We start from the raw sequence: 20,750 nt of genomic DNA on the forward strand, positions 1-20,750 counted from the left end.
GTCAGGGAGTAAAGTAAATTTTTTTTAGTAGTTGGGAGTGTAAAATTAGCAAAAACAACTAATTTAGGGGTTGATGTGTCTGAAATAGTTCCTGGCGAGTAAAATGAACTTTGTTTTTCTTTTTAACAAGAACTAGGAAACCTGCCAGATCAATGTTAATCGACGGCTGTTTCGCTGTAAGAAAATGATTATTCTATCTTAGTCTAACAACATAGGCAACTTGTTCTGGAGATGAATAATTTAATAACCACAGTAAAACTTCACTTATCGTTTATTGGCATGTGGTAAAGTCAAAAGAATAAAATGAGAAAAACTGTAGAATGCAAGTATGCAACAATTAATAGTAGCATTGCATCGTATGTGTCAGTAGAAATATTCCCCGAAGTGATTAATCCTAACCCTATATCTGTAAAGCAAATTAACAACAACAATCATTTCTCTACTACTTAAAAAATAATAAGAGAGATGCTTCCATCGTCCGTCAAAAAAACTGGACGATAAAAACCAAATATACCAAATATGTCCGTAAAAAAAACCGCATGAAAAAAAAGGAAAAAAATCAAACCTGTCCGACAAAAAAGGGTGAAAAACGAAAAACCGGGCGAAAAAACCAAATATATCCAATCTAGAAAAAATATCTGCAAAACAAATTAACAACAACAATTATATCCCTACTACTTAAAAAATAAGAGGTGCTTCCATCGTCCGTCAAAAAAACTGGACGAAAAACCAAATATGTCCGTAAAAAAAACCGGGCGGAAAAAAAAGGAAAAAAAAACCAAACCCGTCCGATTAAAAGGGCTAAAAAACGAAAAACCGGGCAAAAAAACCAAATCTATCGGATCCAGAAAAAACTGGGTGGAAAAAAAACCTAAACCTATCCGATCCCAAAAAAAAAGGGGTGAAAAAAAAGGGAAAAAAATGGGATCTGTCCATCAAGAAAAACGAATCCGACTCTGGGTAAAAAGGACGGAAAAAAATTAAAAAAAAAAAGAATCAGTCCGATTCTCTATCTCTAAAAAAAAATTCCAACTCTATATCCGATTCCTCCTTAAAAACGAAAAATAAAAGGCACCTCTCCTCTAGGAGGATTGGAGATCTGTTTGCAAAAACAGAACCTACATGTTGAGAGCATAATATTTTTATATGTTTTAATTTTTGGGTATGTACTTTTGCATTTGAGTCCCTGTAATTTTTATATTTATATTTAAGTCCTTATAATCTTGCAATAAGGTATTTGAGGTCTTTTTTAAAAAAAATAATAAAAGGGAGATAACAAAGGTAGAAAGGTGCATAAAAAGCAAAAGAAAAGCCGCAAAAAAAATAAAGGAAAAAAGAAAAACAACAACAACAACAAAAGTTTGTTTCCCTAAGTGGCAAAAAAACCATAGATTCGAACCAAAAAAAATCCTATTCCTATAAAGGCAAACAAAAAGTGGTGAAAAAAAAGCTAAATCCAATTCCTTTCAAAACGGAAAAAAAAAGTCTGATTCCTATAAAGGCGAAAAAAATCTGAAAAAAACATCTAAAAAAGTTCGTCCGACTCTCTAAGAAAGTGGCAAAAAAATGGTTTGTAAAAAATAAAAAGCTGGTTCGTATAAATTAAAAAATGCACACGAGAAAAAAATAGAATGGGTGAAACAAAGTCTGATTTCTAATCAGTATATATCTCTTCTCTATTTCTAATCTAATCTAACTATTTAAAAAGAGAAAATGCATGAGAAAATAAAAACGGTTCAAAAAAACGCGTGAGAAAAAAGTCAGAAAAAGGCGAAAAAAACACTCTAAAAAGGTTTTCCATCTTCCATAAAAAAATAAAAAAACATGTGAGAAAAGTTATTTCCATCGTCAATTTTTTTAAAAAAAACTTGCGAGGAAAAAAACTGCCAGAAAAATGTAAACCTCGCAAGAAAAAAAACACCGTCTATTAAAAAACAAATCGCTTTGAAAACACTATTAGAAAAACGCTAAATTGATGGATGGACGCTTGAGTCGGATAGAATCCATCAATCCAGCAGCAGCCGCCGCCACGCTCACCCGCCGCCACCGCGCTCGCCTGCCATGTCACGCCCTAAAAATCGCCTAAATTAAAAATGCATTGTTTAAATCATTTTTAGAAATTAAATTAAAAGCCTACAAGCTAAACTCTAAAAATTTAGGAAAATTTTCAACATAAAAATGAGCTAGATAAAATTTTATTAAATACTACACTTGCTCCTCTATTTTCTAGATTTTTCTGGGAATTATTTGAGCAAGGGAAGTATTTTTAATAAATGAAACAACATTTCACAAATTATTTTTAATTAAAAAGTTCCAAAACCCCTCCCTAAAGCCGTTGGGCCGTTTTTGGCCCAACATCCTTCCCCTCTCCCGCGGCCGAGCCGGCCCATCCGGCCCAAACCCCGCCGCCGCCCTCCCTCACGTGGACACCGACAGGTGGGGCCCACCTGTCAGGTGTGTCCCCTACCTCCGGCCGAGCCCAAGCCGGCCGAGCTGCCCGTCCGTGCCGCATTCCGCCTCCGATTCCGCCCCGATCCCTCATCCCCGAGTCCGGACTTTTGAGGGGTTTTTATCCCCACATCCTCCTCTATCTTTCCCCTCAAGAATCGGAGCAAATGGTTGAGTATATTGCCCGAATCGAACTCGTTTTTGAGTTTATCTCCAAAACCGAGTTTCGTTTTTCCCAGATCGATTTCTTGCGGGAGGAGTCCGATCTCTTCAATCCAAGGCTATAAATAGGACCCCCTAGTCCTCCTCTTTCGTTTGCCCCAACTCCCGTCCTCTCCCGTGCCTCCTAGCCGCCGCGCCGCCGCTGCTTAGCCTCGCCGCCGCCGCCGGCCATCTCCGGCGCCGCCGCGCAGCCGTCTCCGCCGTCGCCGCCGCTTGCCGCCACCGCCATTAGGTGCGTGGGAGCGACGAGAAGCCCGGCCGCACCTCCGCCTTCGCCGCCGGCCGTCGGAGCCCCGTCGCCGCCGGTCAACCGAACCACCGCCGCCGCCCGTTCGTCGCCGGCCACCGTCGGTCGTCGTTTGGCACGTTGGTGAGTACCAACGGGTTCGTCTCGTCGTTCTCTATGTATAGATGTCCTCCAAAATCCCGGCCGACCACCCTAGCTCCGGCGAGGTCGCCATCCGAGCCGGCCACCATTGATGACGTCATCATGACATCATCATCTTTTCCTTTTCCCTTTTTCTAATAGAGTAAATCTTCGGAAAATCATAACTAAATAATCGTAGATCCGTTTCAGGTGGTTCAAGTTGCTAAATTTTTCTAAAATCAAGATCTACATGTTAAAAATATCCACATATACTGTTTATGCTTGTTTTTGTACTGTTTTGTTGATTTTTGTTTAATTGCTTTAGTTTCCGACGTTCCGGAGGAGAGCGTTTCCGTTGAGGAAGGTTCCGAAGCGTTTGCGGAAGCCCAAGGCAAGTCACACAGATCACAAACAACCCTTTGAGCATGTTGAACCCGTTTAAAGCTAATGTTTTATTTCAACTTATGCATTATTTTCGAATGTCATCGGGTGGTGAACCTTTTCCCAATTAATTAATGGCCGAAGATGATCTTATTTTCCTATGGGTTATAATGTGATTAGCATGAACCTTATATATTGGATTGGTTCAGCTAAATGCCATATGTATGTTTGCTTAGCCATGCTTAGAAACATTAGCTAACTAAAGGGGTTAAATATAAATTATATTATATTATCCTTGTTAATTATGGTTATATTCAATGGTAGCTCACGATGGTTAAGTGTGTGATGGTAAAAAATTGCTAATTAAAACCTGGTTAAGGTGGGTTGTGAGCATATGGTTTTGATGGTTGTGCTCATGACAATTAAGGACCGGTTCGCGAGCTACTGTTGTGAAACATTTACCGTGCCAACCACAAGCCAGTGTGGGCAACGGCTTTATCTTTTGTATAGCATGATTCATTATAGTGTGCCAGACTGTGAAGCGGCGAGAAGTCCGTGGGGGTCGCTGGGGAGTCCATTGCCTCTGGTTTTGAGGGGGGGGATTATGATCCAGGAACGGTGCACTGTGGTGAGTAGTGTTGTGCGAGGGGTATTGTCACAGTTCTTTTCCGAGGTACCGTGGTGGTACTAAGGCGCATGGTAACATGTTGTGGGATTGTGTCTTGTGGGTACAGTGGTACACCTCTGATCAGAGTTTAATCTATTCGAATAGCCGTACCCGCGGTTATGGGTGAGTTGAGCAATGTTTTTCGTGATTAGTCTCATATTACACATTAAATGGTAACGGTGTTAGTTAATGTAACTCCTGGTTTGGGGTGGTATATTCCTAGTTTGGAGGTTTAATTTGTTCAACTGGGGTTGGTTGTTCAAATGAGGTTGGGCCTATGCAACACGGGTGTGTTGTATGGTGTTTATTTAATATTGATTAATTATACAACTGTTTTACTATTCTCTTAAATATTTGTTAAATGCTGTTATGCAAATGAGCTATATTATGCCATCCTTTGTTATCCTGTGCACTTGCATATTTGCTGTGTGGCTTGTTGAGTATGTCATATGCTCATTCTTGTAATATTCAATCATCAGAAGAGGAGTATTTCAGCGAAGGTGATGATCTGAAGGGTTGAGCTTGTTCTGGTTAAGATGCCTGTGGAGTGGAGTCGCCATAGCTGTTCCGTAGTTTGTTATAGTTTTATTTTTCCGCTGCGTAGAAGGTTATTCTTTGAGAGGAACTATCTACCTCTGTAATAATTTATTATTTGCGAATATTAAATAGTTATTTATTTGTACTCTATTATCAATTTGTTATTGTGTGCCTCGGTTGATTCCTGGACGAGGGTTTAACACACATGTAAGCGTTTGGAATTTTGGATAGAAATTCCGGGCGTGACAAGTTGGTATCAGAGCCACCTTGACCTTAGGATAAGCCAAATGGTAAACCTTAAGTAGCCTTCAAAATATTTTGAAAAAAAATAGAACTGCTCTTCTCTATTCTTTTATAAATTAATTAAGTTGGCAGCACCTGCAAGGTTATGCACAAAATTAATTTAATTCATTTTCTTTTCTTTTAAAAGAAAAAAAAAATTGTTCTTCTCAAAATGTTTCTTATTCCGCCATAGTAAACTTCATTGATTAGTCGGCTCTGTACATCTATTATGGCATCGATACAATCATGATAGCACTAGTACTACTCATCCTTCTTATGGTGACACTGTACCGTGCTTATAATAGATCATAAGTATTTTAGTTTTATTTTAGTTATTTGTCAAAAAATTATTTGTCTCTGTCCAAAAAGTTAAATTCTAAAAAAATATATATATAATAGCTTAGTATGTGTCTTTTCTTTTATTTTTCTTCCTCTTTGGTCAAATCAGTTAAGTCTAGATGGTGCAGCTAACTTAAAAATATGCATTAATTCCTCCCTTCTATGTTTCTTTAGATGCCGCCCCATTCACCGAGAAATTTGATCAAGGTGTTAGGATTCGTCAGGGAGCTGAGGTTGATGGCTTTTGAGGTAGGCTATGAAGTTGCTCCTGAGTATCGCCGGATTTCCCATGACCCCAACGAGGAGAAGTGTCGTGTTCGTGTGACGTTGGCTAGTGATCGTGAAGACCTTCCGTCCATTAAGTTCGAAGCTGGAGGAAGATCGTACAACCATGCTTGTCAAGAAGCAGCTTTGGTGGCCATTGGAGAGTTGCGTCAACGCTTTGAAGAAGAGTTGGATTCATCAGCTTTCCAGTATCATCCTCACAAGCCTCATGGTCAAGACTATGGAACCTATACCTGTCCTGATGGTGAAGAGAGTGCCACTCTGATGCATGCGGTGCATATGCTTAGTGCTATGGATGCAGTAAGTGTGGAGCGAGACAAAGCAGCTCATGACAGGGAAAACTGGAATCGAGGCAAGATTTGCAAGTTGGAGAGCAAAGTGTACCGTCTACAGAAGGAATTAGCTGAACTTAAAGGAGAAACACCGCCGCCAACACCCAAGCTTCGCCTCACTGCAAGAAAGAGAACCTGTCCGCCACCTCGTCTCCAGTTAGCTTCGAAGATTCGCGTGATGGGTGAAGCTGTGCCCGATCGTGCTGAACCTGTCATCGACATCGTAAGTGATGAGGAAGAAGAGGAAGACCCTGAAGAAAGAGAGCCAGCTACTCCAGAGGAAGAAGATCCATCGCTTCGTTCCGACGCAAGGCGGGATTAGTCGCTTAGTTAGATCGTTGCCGTAGTTCGCCGTGTTAGATTGCTTGTTTAAGTTTGCTTGTGAGTGTGTGGGTTTTAGTTGTTGCTTACATCCTTGGTGGGATGTAACAGCATGAGTCTAGTTCTTTTGCTTGTCAGAGTGTAAGATAGTTGGTGAGATAGTGTTAATGCAATTTAAATGTAATCATACACAGTTAAGAGCAATATAGAATTTAAATTAATTAAATAACTCCGTTCTAAGGGTGTCTCTCTGTCTTTCTTTCCTGTTGTCTCTGCTTATCGTCAGATGGTGAACACGCGCACCGGAAGTGGAAGTGGAAGTGGAAGTGGAGCTGCTAACAATGGAGGAGATCCCACGCTAGCTCAGATTCTGGCCCAACAAACACAACTGATCAATCTGTTAGTGCAGCAGGCACAGAATCAGCAGGCAAACAATCAGAACCAGAATCCACCCCCACCTCCCCAAAACAAGCTGGCAGATTTCTTACGTGTGAGACCCCCTACCTTTTCAAGCACCACCAATCCAGTAGAAGCAGGAGATTGGCTGCATGCGGTGGAGAAGAAGTTGGATTTGATCCAGTGTACTGAGCAGGAGAAAGTTTCTTTTGCTTCGCATCAATTGCATGGTCCTGCTGCTGAATGGTGGGATCATTTTCGCCAAGGCAGGGCTGAAGGAGAGCCTATTACTTGGCAGGAATTCACGGCCGCTTTCAAGAAGACACACATACCAACGGGTGTTGTAGCTCTAAAGAAGAGAGAATTTAGAGCACTCAACCAGGGATCTCGTTCGGTCACCGAGTACCTCCATGATTTCAACCGTTTAGCTCGTTATGCTCCGGAAGATGTTCGCACCGATGAAGAGCGTCAGGAGAAGTTCTTGGAGGGACTGAATGATGAGTTGTCTTATGCCTTGATGTCTACGGATTTCCGGGATTTCCAGCAGTTGGTGGACAAGGCGATTCGTCAGGAAGACAAGTATAACCGGATGGAGCAGAAGAAGCGCAGGGCTGCCCAATTCAAGGCACAACAGGGCAGTAACCAGAGGCCGCGTCTCGTTACGGGACCTCAAGCTCCATCGTACCCTCAAGGAGGATCTTCATCAGTTGTCCGCCTCCAACGCCAGTTCTACAACAACAATACTGATAATCGTGGCAATGACAACCGCAACATGGTTGCTCGTCCTGCAGCAACTCCAGCTCAGAACCAGCCCGTCAGGAAGGAACAGGGAAGCAAGCCAGGGGTGTGCTTCAATTGTGGTGATCCAGGACATTATGCTGATAAGTGTCCTAAGCCTCGGCGCGTGAAGAACGCTCCAGCCTCGAACAACTCCAATGCTCCAGCACCAAAGGCACGTGTTAATCATGTTGCAGCAGCAGAAGCTCAGAATGCACCAGATGTGGTTTTGGGTACGTTTCCTGTTAACTCTATACCCGCATCTGTGCTTTTTGATTCCGGTGCTACACATTCCTTTTTGTCTAAAAGTTTTGCGAGCAATCATGGGATGGAAGTTATTAGTCTTGGGAAACCTTTACTAGTTAATACCCCAGGCAATCAAGTATCTTCGACACAGTATTGTCCTTCCGCTACTATAGAAATAGAAGAAGTTCCTTTCCCATCCTCGCTTATCTTGCTAGAATCCAAAGATCTAGATGTTATCTTAGGGATGGACTGGTTATCTCGTCACAAAGGAGTTATAGATTGTGCCAACCGTAAGGTGACTTTAACCAGTAGCAATGGGGAAACCGTTTCTTTCTTTGTGTCCTCTCCTAAATATCATGGTGTGATCTTAAACCAAGTTGCTCTACAAGAGATCCTCATAGTACAAGACTACCCAGACGTGTTTCCCAAGGATTTGCCAGGTATGCCACCTAAGAGAGACATAGAGTTTCGGATAGACTTGGTACCCGGAACCAACCCTATCCATAAGAGACCATACAGAATGGCAGCTAATGAGTTAGCTGAGGTGAAGAGACAGGTGGATGATTTGCTTCAGAAAGGATACATCAGACCCAGTACTTCGCCATGGGGAGCACCAGTCATCTTTGTGGAGAAGAAAGATCATACTCAGAGAATGTGCGTGGATTATCGAGCGTTGAATGAGGTTACTATCAAGAATAAGTATCCTCTACCCAGAATTGATGACCTGTTTGATCAACTGGAAGGTGCTACAGTTTTCTCCAAGATAGATCTCCATTCTGGATATCATCAACTTCGAATCCGTGAGGAAGATATACCAAAGACCGCCTTCACAACTCGGTATGGTTTGTTCGAATGTACCGTTATGTCATTTGGACTCACTAATGCCCCAGCCTTTTTCATGAATCTGATGAACAAGGTGTTTATGGAATATCTGGATAAGTTTGTCGTGGTGTTTATTGATGACATTCTTATTTACTCCAAGACGAAGGAAGAACATGAAGAGCATCTTCGTCTAGCTTTAGAGAAACTACGTGAGCATCAGCTTTATGCCAAGTTCAGTAAATGTGAATTTTGGTTGTCCGAAGTGAAGTTTCTTGGTCATGTCATCTCATCTGGAGGAGTGGCAGTAGATCCAAGCAACGTGGAGTCAGTGTTAAGTTGGAAACAACCCAAGACGGTTTCTGAAATTCGTAGTTTCCTTGGACTTGCGGGGTATTACCGCAGGTTTATTGAGAACTTTTCAAAGATCGCCAGACCAATGACTCGTCTGCTTCAGAAGGAAGTGAAGTACAAGTGGACAGAGGATTGTGAACAAAGTTTCCAAGAACTGAAGAAAAGGCTAGTGACTGCGCCTGTGTTAATTTTGCCTGATTCGAGGAAAGGTTTCCAAGTGTATTGTGATGCATCCCGACTCGGTTTGGGTTGTGTGTTGATGCAAGAAGGAAAGGTGGTTGCCTATGCATCTAGGCAATTACGTCCTCATGAGAATAACTACCCAACGCATGACCTAGAGTTGGCAGCTGTGGTGCATGCATTGAAGATTTGGCGTCATTATCTTTTCGGTAACCGTACAGAGATGTATACGGATCATAAAAGTTTGAAGTACATTTTCACTCAACCTGATTTGAACATGCGTCAGCGAAGATGGTTAGAGTTGATTAAAGATTATGATATGGAAATCCACTATCACCCGGGGAAAGCAAATGTTGTAGCCGATGCTCTTAGCAGGAAAAGCTACTGTAATATGTCAGAAGGTCGACATTTACCTTGGGAGTTATGCCAAGAATTTGAAAAGTTAAACTTGGATATAGTCAGCAAAGGTTTTGTGGCTACTTTAGAAGCTCAACCTACTCTGTTTGATCAAATTAGAGAAGCTCAAGTGAATGATCCTGATATCCAAGAAATAAAAAAGAACATGAGAAGAGGAAAAGCCATCGGTTATGCGGAAGATGAGCAAGGAACTGTGTGGTTAGGAGAAAGAATTTGCGTCCCAGATAATAAGGAGTTGAAGGATACTATCATGAAAGAAGCTCATGAAACTTTGTATTCCATTCACCCTGGAAGCACTAAGATGTACCAAGACCTAAAGCAACTATTCTGGTGGGCCAGTATGCGACGTGAGATAGCAGAATATGTGGCTCTATGTGATGTATGTCAGCGGGTCAAGGCAGAACATCAGAAGCCAGCCGGTCTGTTACAACCGTTGAAGATTCCAGGGTGGAAGTGGGAAGAAATAGGAATGGATTTTATAACCGGTCTACCCAGAACGTCGGCAGGACATGATTCTATTTGGGTAGTGGTTGATAGGTTGACAAAAGTCGCTCACTTCATACCGGTCAAAACAACCTACACGGGGAATAAGCTTGCAGAGTTATACATGGCCAGAGTGGTATGTTTGCATGGCGTTCCTAAGAAGATAGTGTCAGATAGAGGTAGCCAGTTTACTTCGAAGTTTTGGCATAAATTACAAGTAGAGATGGGTACCCGTTTGAATTTCAGTACCGCTTATCACCCTCAAACAGATGGTCAGACGGAAAGAGTAAACCAAATTTTAGAAGATATGTTGAGAGCCTGTGTTCTAGATTTTGGTGGAAGTTGGGATAAGAATTTGCCGTACGCGGAATTCTCATATAACAACAGTTATCAAGCTAGTTTGCAAATGGCTCCGTATGAAGCATTATATGGCCGAAAGTGCCGTACGCCGCTCCTTTGGGATCAAACCGGTGAACGTCAAGTTTTTGGGACAGACATATTGCGAGAGGCAGAAGAAAAAGTGAAGATTATCCAAGGAAGGTTGCGCGTTGCTCAGTCACGTCAGAAGAGCTATGCCGACAATCGTCGCAGAGATTTGGCTTTCGAAGAAGGAGATTATGTATACCTTCGGGTTACGCCGTTACGAGGTGTTCATCGTTTCCAAACCAAAGGGAAATTGGCACCGCGTTTCGTGGGACCTTTTAAGATTGTGAGTCGAAGAGGTGAGGTAGCTTATCAGTTAGAGTTGCCTCCGTCAATGGCGGGAATACATGACGTGTTCCACGTGTCCCAGTTGAAGAAATGTTTACGTGTACCTACGGAGGAAGCAGATCCGGATCGTATAGAGCTTCAAGAAGATTTAACTTATGTTGAGAAGCCAGTCAGAATCTTGGAAGTAAGCGAGAGGAATACCAGGAATCGCGTTATACGGTTCTGTAAGGTTCAGTGGAGCAATCATTCAGAAGAAGAAGCCACTTGGGATCGAGAAGATGAATTGAAGTCAGCTCATCCTCATCTCTTCGCCAGTTCTTCTGAATCTCGAGGACGAGATTCCGTTTAAGGGGGGTAGGTTTGTCACGCCCTAAAAATCGCCTAAATTAAAAATGCATTGTTTAAATCATTTTTAGAAATTAAATTAAAAGCCTACAAGCTAAACTCTAAAAATTTAGGAAAATTTTCAACATAAAAATGAGCTAGATAAAATTTTATTAAATACTACACTTGCTCCTCTATTTTCTAGATTTTTCTGGGAATTATTTGAGCAAGGGAAGTATTTTTAATAAATGAAACAACATTTCACAAATTATTTTTAATTAAAAAGTTCCAAAACCCCTCCCTAAAGCCGTTGGGCCGTTTTTGGCCCAACATCCTTCCCCTCTCCCGCGGCCGAGCCGGCCCATCCGGCCCAAACCCCGCCGCCGCCCTCCCTCACGTGGACACCGACAGGTGGGGCCCACCTGTCAGGTGTGTCCCCTACCTCCGGCCGAGCCCAAGCCGGCCGAGCTGCCCGTCCGTGCCGCATTCCGCCTCCGATTCCGCCCCGATCCCTCATCCCCGAGTCCGGACTTTTGAGGGGTTTTTATCCCCACATCCTCCTCTATCTTTCCCCTCAAGAATCGGAGCAAATGGTTGAGTATATTGCCCGAATCGAACTCGTTTTTGAGTTTATCTCCAAAACCGAGTTTCGTTTTTCCCAGATCGATTTCTTGCGGGAGGAGTCCGATCTCTTCAATCCAAGGCTATAAATAGGACCCCCTAGTCCTCCTCTTTCGTTTGCCCCAACTCCCGTCCTCTCCCGTGCCTCCTAGCCGCCGCGCCGCCGCTGCTTAGCCTCGCCGCCGCCGCCGGCCATCTCCGGCGCCGCCGCGCAGCCGTCTCCGCCGTCGCCGCCGCTTGCCGCCACCGCCATTAGGTGCGTGGGAGCGACGAGAAGCCCGGCCGCACCTCCGCCTTCGCCGCCGGCCGTCGGAGCCCCGTCGCCGCCGGTCAACCGAACCACCGCCGCCGCCCGTTCGTCGCCGGCCACCGTCGGTCGTCGTTTGGCACGTTGGTGAGTACCAACGGGTTCGTCTCGTCGTTCTCTATGTATAGATGTCCTCCAAAATCCCGGCCGACCACCCTAGCTCCGGCGAGGTCGCCATCCGAGCCGGCCACCATTGATGACGTCATCATGACATCATCATCTTTTCCTTTTCCCTTTTTCTAATAGAGTAAATCTTCGGAAAATCATAACTAAATAATCGTAGATCCGTTTCAGGTGGTTCAAGTTGCTAAATTTTTCTAAAATCAAGATCTACATGTTAAAAATATCCACATATACTGTTTATGCTTGTTTTTGTACTGTTTTGTTGATTTTTGTTTAATTGCTTTAGTTTCCGACGTTCCGGAGGAGAGCGTTTCCGTTGAGGAAGGTTCCGAAGCGTTTGCGGAAGCCCAAGGCAAGTCACACAGATCACAAACAACCCTTTGAGCATGTTGAACCCGTTTAAAGCTAATGTTTTATTTCAACTTATGCATTATTTTCGAATGTCATCGGGTGGTGAACCTTTTCCCAATTAATTAATGGCCGAAGATGATCTTATTTTCCTATGGGTTATAATGTGATTAGCATGAACCTTATATATTGGATTGGTTCAGCTAAATGCCATATGTATGTTTGCTTAGCCATGCTTAGAAACATTAGCTAACTAAAGGGGTTAAATATAAATTATATTATATTATCCTTGTTAATTATGGTTATATTCAATGGTAGCTCACGATGGTTAAGTGTGTGATGGTAAAAAATTGCTAATTAAAACCTGGTTAAGGTGGGTTGTGAGCATATGGTTTTGATGGTTGTGCTCATGACAATTAAGGACCGGTTCGCGAGCTACTGTTGTGAAACATTTACCGTGCCAACCACAAGCCAGTGTGGGCAACGGCTTTATCTTTTGTATAGCATGATTCATTATAGTGTGCCAGACTGTGAAGCGGCGAGAAGTCCGTGGGGGTCGCTGGGGAGTCCATTGCCTCTGGTTTTGAGGGGGGGGATTATGATCCAGGAACGGTGCACTGTGGTGAGTAGTGTTGTGCGAGGGGTATTGTCACAGTTCTTTTCCGAGGTACCGTGGTGGTACTAAGGCGCATGGTAACATGTTGTGGGATTGTGTCTTGTGGGTACAGTGGTACACCTCTGATCAGAGTTTAATCTATTCGAATAGCCGTACCCGCGGTTATGGGTGAGTTGAGCAATGTTTTTCGTGATTAGTCTCATATTACACATTAAATGGTAACGGTGTTAGTTAATGTAACTCCTGGTTTGGGGTGGTATATTCCTAGTTTGGAGGTTTAATTTGTTCAACTGGGGTTGGTTGTTCAAATGAGGTTGGGCCTATGCAACACGGGTGTGTTGTATGGTGTTTATTTAATATTGATTAATTATACAACTGTTTTACTATTCTCTTAAATATTTGTTAAATGCTGTTATGCAAATGAGCTATATTATGCTATCCTTTGTTATCCTGTGCACTTGCATATTTGCTGTGTGGCTTGTTGAGTATGTCATATGCTCATTCTTGTAATATTCAATCATCAGAAGAGGAGTATTTCAGCGAAGGTGATGATCTGAAGGGTTGAGCTTGTTCTGGTTAAGATGCCTGTGGAGTGGAGTCGCCATAGCTGTTCCGTAGTTTGTTATAGTTTTATTTTTCCGCTGCGTAGAAGGTTATTCTTTGAGAGGAACTATCTACCTCTGTAATAATTTATTATTTGCGAATATTAAATAGTTATTTATTTGTACTCTATTATCAATTTGTTATTGTGTGCCTCGGTTGATTCCTGGACGAGGGTTTAACACACATGTAAGCGTTTGGAATTTTGGATAGAAATTCCGGGCGTGACATGCCACCACCGTGCTCGCCCGCCGCCCCTGCCTGCTTCGCCCGCCGCGCGCTCGCTCGACAGGGCGGCGATGGCTTTATGGAGACATGACGGCAGCAGGACGGAATGTGAGGGAGGCGCCGAGCGAGATGGTGTTCACGGACTCCGTCGATGGGAGCAGCTCCAGCTCTGGCGCTGCATCCACCGACAAGTGGCCGGTGATGATGTCACCGCCCAGGCGCCCATGAAGACGGTCAGCAGCGCCGCTGCGGGTTCATCAGCCACTGCGTCCTTCTGCAACTGGCGTCCCTAGAAACGACGCTGGTGAGGCTCGACCGACAAGTGATCCAAGCGAGAACATCTTGAGCTGAAGGAATGGCCACCCGAACCGTCCACGTGGGAATGGCTCCGGAACGGTGGGGACGTAGAGCGTGAGCTCCTCGGTGTGGTTGGACAGGCTCGTCATCTCGTTGACGGTGTCGCCGGATTTCCTCGGATAGCTCAGCAGCGAATTGGCGATGACAATGCCGTAGTTGAACCGCTTCGCTGGAGGAACTCACCGACCAGCTTGACCTTGGTGTAGCGGACGCCAAGCTCAGCTGCTCACCGCCGGAGACGCCGAACCAGCTCCACAGCTCGATGGGGTGCACCGTCCATTGGAATGTCAGCGGCGGAAAGCGGCGCTGTCGCCATCGCCGTGGGGTGATCTGGCCCATCGTGATGCTGCCGTGGTGCCGGGGAAGGTGGTATGTGTTAAATAAATGAACTTCTGTCAGTTGGGATTTGATCTTATACTCTTATTTACTTTCTGTTAGTTTGTTAGCTATTTTCCCTCCTCCCATGGTTTTCTGCTCGCTCTGTTTTGAGTCAGCGTGGCCGCGATTTGTTCGGTCAAGTAGTGGAGCTTGACGAGCGGGAGAGTATCAAGCTGAGAAAACGAGCAGCACCATGAACTAGCGTCGGTGAGCACCACCTCCCTTCTGCTCGAGCTCGGTTGAGGGCTAGGAGCTTGACCTCCATGCCCACCGCCCACCGCCCACCGCCGGCCGCCGTCGCGCCGCCGTCCTCCTCCTCTCCCGCTTCGCCCCGTCGATGCCCGCGTCGTTCGCGCCTTCCAGCCGCCCGTGACGCCTGCACACGCCCGCGCCTCCCTGTCGACGCCTGCGCAAGGTCGCTGCACGCCCGCGTCGTGGAGCTCCGCCGGGCTACCGTCGGGCATCCCCACTGTGGCCGCCGCCGGCGGCCGCCAATGCGGTGCCGCGCTCCTCCTTTCCCCCCTCGCTCCGCCGACCGACCTACAGGCGCAGAGAGAGAGAAGAGGAACCAAGGAAGAGAAGAAGAGGAAGATAGATGACTCAGCGGACTCAGCCTGACATGTAGGACCCACGTGGGTCCCATGCTGAATCAGCCGCCACGTAGGACAAAACTGGTGTCAAAACCACCGAAGGACCTACTGTGACCGGTTTTTATTAGTTAAGAGACGCTGAATATCTGGTTTATGGTTGGAGGACGATTTTGTAACTCCATGACAAGTTGGGGAACCTTCTGTGTACTTTTTCCTCTTTGCAATCAATAGGTGTCAAAGTGTCAACTGATTTTACGTGCTGTTTCAAAAAGGTTAGGATCACTTTCATTACTTCATTCATAATACATCTCTAGTACGGATTATTATTAATTATTAGATTAGTAGATTGAATCGGGTGCTGCCAAATAAAATGGCCGCCGCACCATTGCCACTGTTCGCCAAAGCTCAAGAGCATCGGTTCCTCTTTCCTCCTGGTTAGTTCTTCTCTCTACCGCTTCTTCCGTCCTGATTCTTGCTCGACATCCCCGTTTTGAGATGGCCACGCTGAATCAGTTGAACGGGCCAACAAACCGCGTGGGGTGCCGCTGGCATTGGCTGCGAGCCGTCGATAGGCAAGCTTCAACGCTCTTGGAGCGCGCGTGCAGCGGGCGACAATTTAGTCGCTGGCTCGCCCTCTCTCTTCCAGTTTGGCTTTTTAGGGCCCATTTGAATAGCAGGAATGGAAAAACGGAGGAATAGGACCCTCTCTCTTCTAGTCTGGCCTTTTAGGGCCCATTTGAATAGCAGGAATGGAAAAACGGAGGAATAGGAAAAACGTAGGATTCTGATAGGAATGCAGGGGTAAAACAGAGGATTAGAAAATACAGTAAAAACACAGGAATGACCGTTTGATTGGACCACAGGAAAAACGCAGGAATCGGATGAGATAGATAGACTCAAAGGAATTTTTTCAAGAGGTTAGACCTCTTGCTAACTTTCCTCTAAAATCTCTATAAGATTAGCCATTCCATAAGAATTTTAAAGGATAGTATAGGATTCAATCCTTTGTTTCAAAGGCTTTTATAGGAATTTTTTCCATAGGATTGAAATCCTTCAAATTTTCTACATTTTTCCTACAAATCAAAGGGGACCTTAGTCTACGTGTCCACCTTGTTGTCGGCTAATCGCTCTCTATTGTAGCTCTCAGTGCTCATGCCATGGAAGCTGCTACCGGTGGTCTTCTGCTTTATGCTGCCGCTGTTAGTGATATGCCCTAGAGGCAATCATAGAGATGATTGTATCACATACTATGTTTACATATTTTTCCGATTTTGTTCCTTGAAATAGATAAACTCATTATTGGTTAATGAATATGTGATTCTTTCATAAGACTTTTTATGTTATGTGTTGCTATTTCTAAAGGATCCCTGATCAAATATCATATGTGGAACAAATATGTTTAGATGATCAGCATATGTATTAATTGATGATCATGTCTCATGGATCATGGTATAGAGATACCAAATTAATAATGTGGACACATGTTAGTGAACATGTTATTGGATAGACCCAACATGAGACACTGCAAGAGCCATATGTGTTGTGTCATCAGTTATCTCATTTAGTGTTGGTGTTGAATCCTTAGACCTGAGATTATCATGGTTCCCAACATGTGTAGTAGCTTACTTAGGGACTGCTAAACGCTATTCCGTAATTGGGTAGTTATAAAAGTAGTTTTCGGGTATGTTATGAAACATGTAGTGGGATATGAATAATCAAGATGGGATTTGCCCATCCTATGGAGAGATATCTCTGGGCCCCTCGATGTTGTAGATTATGGAAATGCATGGCTATGCCAAAGGTGATTGAGGAGTCAATCATAAGTTATATAATCTATCAACAGGTTCGAGTGAATGATTGAGCTATTAGAGGATGGCACATATCTAGCCTTGAGCTTAATCGATATCGTGAGGCAAAAGGGTTCATACAAGTATACACTAGAGGTTCAGCCGATCTGATCTTTATGTATGCCCGGTGGGTCAATACGTTCTGCTAGGGGCCGCTGTTGACGCGTGGACCGAAAATGAGTTTTCGGGTTACAGCCGAGTATATATGAACCTACAGGGTTGCACGCTTAATGGGCCGGAATAAGGGAATTGGATAGAGATCCAATATGAGCTTAATGTGGATAAGGATCCGAATAGGAGTCCTACGGGCCTTGGAGGCCCGAGTGATGGATCCTATATGTTCGTGAGGGGTATGACAGGCGGAGGCATTGCATCACGTGAGAAACCCTAGCCGTCACTTCCCTCCCCGAGCAAAACCCTAGCCGCGCGTGGGTGCTAGCACATCTGTGCGTGGCGTTCCGTCCCTGTACATGTGGATACCGGTAGAGGCTCTGCTGGTTTGTGATGCTGATCGGCATAGGAGTATAGCGAGGAGAACGCACGAGGAGGAGAAGGTCGAGCCGGTGCGATCGACTACTTCCTCTACATCGACGCGCGCTACTTCGCGAGAGTTCCTTCGACTTCTCAGCGTCTTCTTCCGCTGCGCAGCGCGTCGAGTGGTAACGATCTATGATCTAATACTTGCATGGTTCCTGGTTTACGCGATAGAAAATTTTGATTTATGCTATTGTAGCCTACGCGTATCCCAACAGCCACAACGGCGCAAGGTCACCTCGCCTCCCCACAACAGTGCAACACTTCGCCACAGCTATGGCCCGATGAAAGTTCAAGTGCCATTAATTTGGTTTTGGTGATTAATGATAAATCCAATTATGAAACTAATGTTATATGAGCATTTATTTGCCTTGCCTCGTGTGAATATGAAAGTGGAATTTGTGAGAGGTGATTCCTAGACTTCATATTAGTTGAGATAGAAACGTTCATTGATGGTGGATCTAAATAACAAGGATTGCATGGAGATCAAGCTATATGTATCACTCTTTCTCTCCATGCACATACTGATATAGTTATATATAATATTCCATGTGATTGACATATGCATGTAGTCTAATGTTTTGTTTGAGTCTTATCTCTTATTTAGTTTATTTACATTGAGAACGTGGAGATGATGAAGGTATGCATTTATTTTAATATCTATATTTGATAAATGCCTTCTTTTTTTTATAGGATAAGCTTCCAATGTTTCATCTCTATTTATACATACTCTTGCTTCACACAAATATTCCGTATGCATATATTTAGGGGAGCAAATCCTATACCTTAGTTATGAATGTACTTGATCCATGTTATTCACTTTCATTTAATTGGGATCTTTACATTTGAGTATATGACACTTGGTATTGATTAATACTCATCACTTGTTCATATCATTTAATATACACGATCGGTTGGTCAACATGTGGAGGTTAACAACCGGATCATTAGGACTAATAATTTCATTGAGTTGAATGAGATAATTAGATCCCAAGGATTGTAAAGGTGTTGATGCTCAAGTGATATCATTACACCTAAAGATACCAATGATGACAAAGTGAAGATATTGAAGATGTAAGATACAAAGTGGCTACTATGCCAAGACGGTGAAGGGCAAGTGATGCTCGGTCGCGATAGACCATGCGGCGGTGAAGGGCAAGCAAGGGGCTTGGCGCCGAAGAACCAAATCCAGTGGTAAAGGGCGGGTGACAGCTTTGTCATTGTTGGAGGTATGTCACGAGGGCCCTCGGCCGAACTTGCCAAAACTATCAAATCAGCGAGACGCCGACTGAGTCCAGGAGGTTCATCTCAAGCGAAGCCAAAAGACGAAGTCAAGAGGGTTCGCCACCAAGCTCGGAGGGCTCACCACCAAGTTTCCCCTCTAGGCGAAGCCTCAGGTCGAAGCATGAAGGGTTCGCCACCAAGCCCGAAGGGCTCACCACCAAGTCTCCCCTCTGGTCGAAGCAGGAAGGGTTCTCCCCATGGAAGACCGGCTTCTCCAAGGAGCCCACCTAGCAGCACGGCCCATGAAGGCCATTCGCCTTTTATGGGTCGGGCCAAGGTCCCGTCAAGGGGCCCATAGTTAGAATGGACTCTGTATGCCCCTTTTAATGTCCTATCATAAGGGTATCTATGTAAATTCCTCTGAACATATTGAACCCTAGAGAGTATGAGTATGTACTAAGAATATAAATAGCCCCTAGGGACATATAAGGGGGGATCCCCAAAAATTTTCATAAATTAATACATTATTTACTATTCAAATCACTCCACCGAGAGAACCATGTCCTTCGACATGAAGCTCTTGTTGTTTCGACAACAGCCATGATGGACCGTGCAAGACCATTTGAAGCTACAAGTAACTGCATCAATAATTTGAAGAATATATGGTGAAATGGTTTTGGTGTTGGCGCCCCTTAAGATAAAGGAAGGAAGATGAAAAGAAGTCATTCCTATTATTATATTCCTCTTCCTATTTAAATTTGAGTATAGGAATGTTGTACTATCAAGAGGGATGCAACATCGATGTGTTTGTGTATGTCTCGGTGCTCAAAGTGACCTATCATAGTGCTACCTTGGGAGAAACCCAAGATTTAACCTATCCTTTGATTGGTTTTATACCTTGTTTTTTGTTGAATTGGGTAGTCCTCCGAGTGAGCTTTCTATAGAGTCCAAAATCATAAAAAACGGACTCCCAAGCGAAAAGTTATGGTCGTTTTACTCTGTGCTTTTCGAAAATTCCGAAAAAAATCTCAAAAAGTCCGAAAATATTTTGGAAATTCTAAAAATGGCCACACTTCCACTTCTCTAGGGGTTGTGCCACATCGACAGTTGAACAGGCCCACAAACCGCGTGGGGTGCCGCTGGCATCGGCTGCGAGCCGTCGATAGGCAAGCTTTAACACTCTTGAAGTGCGTGTGCAGCGGGCGATAATTTAGTCGCTGGCTCGGCCTCTCTCTCCTCGTCTCTCTCCTCCAACCTAGCTTTCGAGTCTATGTGTCCACCTTATTGTCGGCTAATCGCTCTATGTTGTACTCGCTCTTAGGTTATTGTGTGAAAGTTAGGGACCACAATCTTCCCAGCGGTGGTGTTTGTTGGAGTCGAACATAGCTGGCCAAATGGGCGGCCGGCCTAGCACGGCACAGGCCCGCTGGTGGCATGGCCCATTAGGCATGACAACTGTAGCGGGCTGTGCTGTGACGGCCTACGTGCCAAGGCCTCAGCCTAAGAAAAAAAATGAAATTTGAGGGGAAAAAGAAAAAAAGGCAAAAAATATAATATGAAGGAAAAAAAAGGATAAAGATAGGACAAATGTGAGGGAAATTTAGAAAAAATAGGAAATATGACCGAAAATATACGGTAAAAATATAATAAAATGTGGGGAAAATAAAAATATGAGAAATATAAGGGAAAATTAGAAAATTGTAGGAAAAATAATTGGGCCGTGCTCGTGCCGTCCTGTTGATAGGCATGCCGTGTCATGCCAGCCTATGGGTTAAGGTGCTGACCCACAGGCCGGAGTGCCGTGCCGTGCCTAGGCTGGCTACAGTAAGGTCGTGCCTGGGCTGGCCCAGCATAGCACGGCCCATTTGGCTAGCTATAGAGTCGAATTGTTGGGCCTTTATGTTCACTGTAGTTGCTGTTGGAGTATTGGGTGGCATTGGGGGTTCCTAGCTGGCGCTTACGCGTCGCTAGCGCGCACCTTCCAGCCGCCTAACTATACTTAAGACTACTAATGAGAGTAATTAGGAAAGATTTTTTTTAAGTAACCGATTGAAAAAAAATTTAAGTTAGATTTAGAAACTTTCGATTT

The sequence above is a fragment of the Oryza glaberrima genome, chromosome 5, assembly GCF_000147395.1.
Source record: "Oryza glaberrima chromosome 5, OglaRS2, whole genome shotgun sequence".
Classification (NCBI taxonomy): Eukaryota; Viridiplantae; Streptophyta; class Magnoliopsida; order Poales; family Poaceae; genus Oryza; species Oryza glaberrima.